The 6000-nt window shown below is 40.9% G+C and overlaps 1 protein-coding gene across 2 annotated transcripts in view; it reads left to right on the top strand.

Annotated features, from left to right (window-relative positions):
* The first annotated feature begins 1132 nt into the window (after window positions 1-1132).
* megf10 (multiple EGF-like-domains 10) overlaps window positions 1133-6000 on the top strand; it is a 100505-nt gene continuing 95637 nt past the window's right edge. For both annotated transcript variants that reach the window (XM_020457954.2, XM_020457955.2), the window contains exon 1: window positions 1133-1421. The gene's annotated coding sequence lies outside the window, so the exon portion shown is untranslated. The remainder of the gene's footprint in view (window positions 1422-6000) is intronic.

Genomic DNA, 6000 nt, shown 5'->3' with positions numbered 1-6000 from the left:
CATGGCGCATTGAGATTTATTTTAAACTGAAAAACCCTTACGTACCACTGCACTTTATATACCAGGGTTGGCTGGCCTTCTCTAGTCACTCATAGGCTCAGTCACTGGTATACTTTTACTTACAAAGCGATTTTGGGTTTACTACCATTTTATTTGGGCATTTTTTTGTTCAGAAATGTGGTGGGTACTCTCTTCGTTCGCAGGACTTTATCCTGCTAACTGTTCCAAATGTCTGAACTGAATTTGGTAAAAGGGATTTTATGTACTCTGCGCCATTGGCTTGGAACGCCTTACAAAATACTTTTAAACTGGAAGAACTTGTCTCGATTGGTGTTTTTAAATTACTGACGAAGGATTTTGAGTCTGATTCCTTGACCTGTCAATGTTTTTAATTAGCTGTTTTATGATTTTGTTATACTCTTGTGAATTCTATGTTTTTTTTACTAGATTACTTGTCATTTTTCATGTTGTCTGTCTGTAATTGTGTAATGACTTGGTGCTACCTATCTTGGCCAGGACGCTCTGAGTACTTCCTGGTTAAATAAAGGTTAAATAAATGTATTAATTAATTAATTGTAGCCTAATGGGCCTACACAGCAAACTACTCTATTGCAGGGGTGAGTTCTGACCCCTAATAATATCTTCCTTCTTCTGAAGTGTACACTTTTGCCATCCTTTATATCAAGAGCATGGACCATAGGCTTGGCCATGCTGTACAGTAATTCCACGTGATACACAACATTTACCGCTAGATGACACCAGAGATGTTGAAAAATTATCCAACGTAAACCTAGGCCTATAATACTGTATGCTCCTTTCATTGGCTCATTGGAGAGTGTTACGCAGATTGCAAAGCACATTTTAGATAAATACATATTTTCCCATGTATTTAATTGAACACTTTTACATTCAGTAAACTAATTTTGTACATCTATGTTCATATTGAAACGATCCAAAATAATGGTATCTTTTTTTCTTTCAACAGCAAAAACAAAATTTCCAGTTACCACACAAAAAAAGTGTCGAGACCTTTTTACAAGTCTCCTTGCATCCCTTACCGTCCTGATTGGCTGACGCCGCGGTGAGGTCATCACAAGAGTGGTGCCAGGGTTTTTGACCTTCGGGATAACTTTCTCACTGTCCGACGGATGTTGGGATGTACAGTATATGTGCCAAACCAAAGCATTTTCGCAATTCTAAAAAATAAACCACGTTTGTATAATTGGACGCGTACTGTAGGTCCCGTTTCCTCTTTCAGTGGAAAACGTTTTGTTTCACCATCCACCGGATAAACTTATTTTCGTCAACCTGCAGTTTTTGGATCATTCATCATTCACTAGTGAGGACCATTCAATTGTGAGGAGCGAAACATTTAAAGGATCCATGAGCCCGAATAGGACGAAAACCCTCGCATAGAATAGGTATGTTTTGCATTAATTATTTCGTTCCTTGGTGTGTAGCCTATTGGGCAATATCGGGTCTATCTAGCCTGCAGTGTACGGTTGTATTAAACATAATATAGTGTTTAGTTGAATATGTTCGAACAATCCTAATAAGAACCTAACTTTCTTTAAAGTTCTTCTGATTTTAAGAAGCCCATCTTTTATAAAGCCCATCTTTTTTTCTGATTAAAATATGCACTGCTTTTAAATTAGGTTACTTAAACATTATACAACGTAAGATGATGTAGGCCTACCATCAATAAGCATAAACTCAAGGAGAGTTGATTGATCTCATATTCATGTATTTGAATTAGATGTATCATGTTATGCAATAATCTTGCCACTTAGCATGAGTGACAGGTCTTAAAAAGTGTTGTTTTGGTTCTGCGTTCTGAATGGTGCGCTGCGACGCGGTGAAACGAGACAAGCATCGGAAACAATTTCAGTGTCTATTCACGAAGGTAAATAGCAACAGCTAGAGCCCTGTCTCTATTCTCATTGTAGTTTTTTTATTACCTCCACGAACATTGGGAACCAGTGAGTTTAGAGTCATTGTGGTTCTGCGTTATCCCGTAAGTCCTCATGTATTGAGCAGCAGCTGGACGTTTGCTATTTATGAGGTCTGGTAGTTTAGCCAAATATTATACATAGGGTCCTCTTTTCCCCCACTGTAAGTGTCAGTGTAACCGCCTGTGCCAGGGTTCGACCCAGCATCTCCTGTGCGCCAGCACATTACCCAGCTAAACCAAAGTTTAGGCATTGACTCGGGGGCCAATGCCACTGTTCAGGTCACAAGCAAGGTTGCCCATTGTGTGCTCTGGGATTTCTAATGTTAATTAGCAAATTCTGAGTGAGCTTGATATTGAATTGTGTGTGTTTTGATACTAGTAGCTTGCACAAGGCCTTTATCCACATGTTGTTACATTATAGCTGTATTCTAATATTGATTACATTGTTTTCCCCCCCTCATCAATCTACACACACTAGCCCATAATGACAAAGCAAAAAATAGTTTTTTGAATTTTTTGTAAATGTATTAAAAATAAACAACTGAAATATAACATTTACATAAGTATTCAGACCCTTTACTCAGTACTTTGTTGAAGCACCTTGGCAGCGATTACAGCCTGGAGTCTTCTTGTATATGATGCTACAAGCTTGGCACACCAGTATTTGGGATCCTCTTGAGCTCTGTTTGGTTGGATGGGGAGCGTTGCTGCACAGCTGTTTTCAGGTCTCTTCAGAGATGTTCGATTGGGTTCAAGTCTCTGTCTGGGCCACTCAAGAACATTCAGAGACATGTCCCGAAGCTGTGTTGTCTTGGCTGTGTGCTTAGGGTTGTTGTCCTGTTGGAAGGTGAACCTTCACCCCAGTCTGAGGTCCTGAGCGCTCTGGAGCAGGTTTTCATCAAGGATCTCTCTGTACTTTGCTCCATTCACCTTTGCCTTGATCCTGACTAGTCTCCCAGTCCCTGCCACTGAAAAACATCCCCACAACATGATGCTGCCACCACCATGTTTCACCGTAGGGATGGTGCCAGGTTTCCTCCAGACATGACGCTTGGCCTACAGGCCAAAGAGTTCAGTCTTGGTTCCATCAGGCCAGAGAATCTTGTTTCTCATGGTGTGAGAGTCCTTTAGGTGCCGTTTGGCAAACTCCAAGCAGGCTGTCATGTGCCTTTTACTGAGGAGTGGCCTTCTTCTATTGAAGAATGATGGAGGCCACTGTGTTTTTGGGTACCTTCAATGCTGCAGAAATGTTTTGGTACCCTTCCCCAGATCTGTGCCTAGACACAATCCTGTCTCTGAGCTCTACTGACAATTCCTTTGACCTCATGGCTTGGTTTTTCCTCTGACATGCACTGTCAACTGTGGGACCTTTATATAGACTGGTGTGTGCCTTTCCAAATCATGTCCAATCAATTAAATTAACCACAGGTGGACTCCTATTAAGTTGTAGAAACATCTCAAGGATGATCAATTGAAATAGGGATGCACCTTAGCTCAATTTCGAGTCTCATAGCAAAGGGTCTGAATACTTATGTAAATAAGGTATTTCTGTTTTTTATATTTAATACATTTGCAAAAATGTCTAAAAACCTGTTTTGTCTTTGTTATTATGGGGTGTTTTGTGTGGATTGCTGAGGATGTTTTATGTATTTATTCCATTTTAGAATAAGGCTGTAACGTAGCAAAATGTGGAAAAGTGAAGGGGTCTGAATACTTTCAGAAGTCACTGTATGTAAACTGAGTGTACAAAACATTAGGAACACCTGCTCTTTACATGACATGGAGTGACTAGGGGAATCCAGGTAAAAGCTATGATCCCTTATTGATGTCACCTTGATAATTGAGACATGGATTGTGTCTGTCATTCAGAGGGTGAATGTGCAAGACAAACTATTGAACAAACTGCATTGGAATGGGGGTATGGTTTGAGTGTCGATAACTGCTACACTGCTGGGTTTCTTACGCTCAACAGTTTCCCGTGTGTATCAAGAATGGTCCACCATCCAAATGACATCCAGCCAACTTGACACAACTGTGGGAAGCATTGGAGTCAACATGGGCCAGCATCCCTGTGGAATACTTTCAAAACCTTGTAGAGTCCATGCCCCAACGAATTGAGGCTGTTCTGAGGGCAAAAGGGGGTGCAACTCAATATTCGGAAAGATGTTCCTAATGTTTTGTACACTAAGGGTATGTTGGAGCTTGTGCACACATCTGCATGTGTTTCATGGGACCTGAGTTTCCCTTGTTACACGTGCATGTGTCTCTCTGCCCATATTCTATTCTTATGTCTGTGTGTGTGTGTGTGTGTGTGTGTGTGTGTGTGTGTGTGTGTGTGTGTGTGTGTGTGTGTGCGTGTGTGCGTGCGTGTGTGTGCGCGTGTGTGTGTTTGAGTGCCTTAAAATGCCTTTGTCACATCATCCATCCCCCTTCATCTTTTCAAAGCGAGACAGACTCTGAATAGAAAGCTTCCAATGAGTTAACAAGAAGAATGTGTGTACCAAACCATTGAATTAAGCCCATGCCAGTAAGTGCCACAGGGTGGAACTATTTTAGTTGGAGAAATCTTGCCGCCTAGTGTCCCGGGGGCAGTGACGAGCGGAGCGCGAGGCTCCTGCAGTATGGTGATCATTGTCTCGCTGCCACAGTCATGTGACCTGCTGTGAATGGAAGAAAAGCGCACAAAGTGTCCGGAGAGAGACTCACACTGGTATACGATGATGTTACACTGTTTTATACCACAGCATTGTTGAATTTTTGTTTCTGATTGGCTAGGAGGGAATTCTAGAATGGACATTAAAACCAGATAACGGGACAGTTCCTTACATACGCTCTTTCATGTAACAAGATGAGAGAGATGACCACAAGTGTAAACTTGGGTCAAATATTGACTATGTCAGGTGAATAGACAGTGGAGAAGAGTGTCAGCATCTAGACTAGACATGACAGTTTGTCCAAGCTATTGTTGTGTGGTGTGTTGATTATTGCTTTCTTGTGTAGTATGTGACAAACAGGGGTTCGAAACTGTGTTTCCTGCATGTCATAAGACTGTGTTAGCCTGCTGAGTTAAAGCTTACCCATTGGGCAAAAACTGGTTGAATCAAAGTTGTTTCCGCGTAAGGGCATTTAAAAAAAAATCCAATGACACTGAACTTTTTTGTTGTTGATTTCACCTTGAATTCACGTTAATTGACAACTCAACCAAATGTATGTCAAAACTAGACTTTGAACTGACGTCTGTGCCCAGTGGGTAGGCATTATCTTAGGGAGCAGACGCCAAGTCTTCAAGGCTAAATCAAGGTTGCTCCACTTACTCCCTAACACTGCTAGTAAAGAACAGAAGTACAGGCCGTTGCTAACACAGTAAGTTGAATGGGGGTGGGCGCGGGAAAGAAAGTCCGGAGCATGATCATAGTAGGCTAATCCGTTTACCACGACTGTATCATTATGATAATATAACAAGCTCAGTTTGTTTTTGGGAGTGGCAAGCTCCTCCAGCTGCTAGCAATAAAAACAACATTATTCCCTTTTATAATTAAAGGGTTCAGCCATGGACACAGACTCCCTGGGACAGATCAAAATAAGCAAGGCTGTTACAGATGCTTCCACATTTTTGCTGGTTTCCTATTCTTATTTGTGTAAATGCCTAGCTAGCTATATTATTTTCTCCAAACTTGATGATGTATGTAAAAACATACATTTATGATGCAGAGATTGGACACAATCAGGACTAGGAAGATCATGAGATTTGGTCAGAGTGATATTCAATGTTACTGCAGTACAATGAGTGATACAACACACAGTATGGTGTATTTCATGGTTCCAAAGAGCCTACGGCTGGAAATTCAATCAATTACATGCTGTGAAATCCACAATGTGAAATACCAGATTGTTATGCATCATAGTGTGGAAAATATTGAGAAAATGTTTACTGGGTGTCATAAAACAAAACAAAGATGTTCTATATGAAATGGTGTGATTTTGCAGTACAGAATAGTGACTCTTTCCACATTACAGGTTTGATTAAATACCAGCCTCTGCACTCTTTA

Source organism: Oncorhynchus kisutch, linkage group LG23 (genome assembly GCF_002021735.2).
Source record: "Oncorhynchus kisutch isolate 150728-3 linkage group LG23, Okis_V2, whole genome shotgun sequence".
Lineage (NCBI taxonomy): Eukaryota > Metazoa > Chordata > Actinopteri > Salmoniformes > Salmonidae > Oncorhynchus > Oncorhynchus kisutch.
The sequence above is the reverse complement of the archived record's forward strand: the minus strand, read 5'-3'. Positions and strand labels throughout refer to the sequence as shown.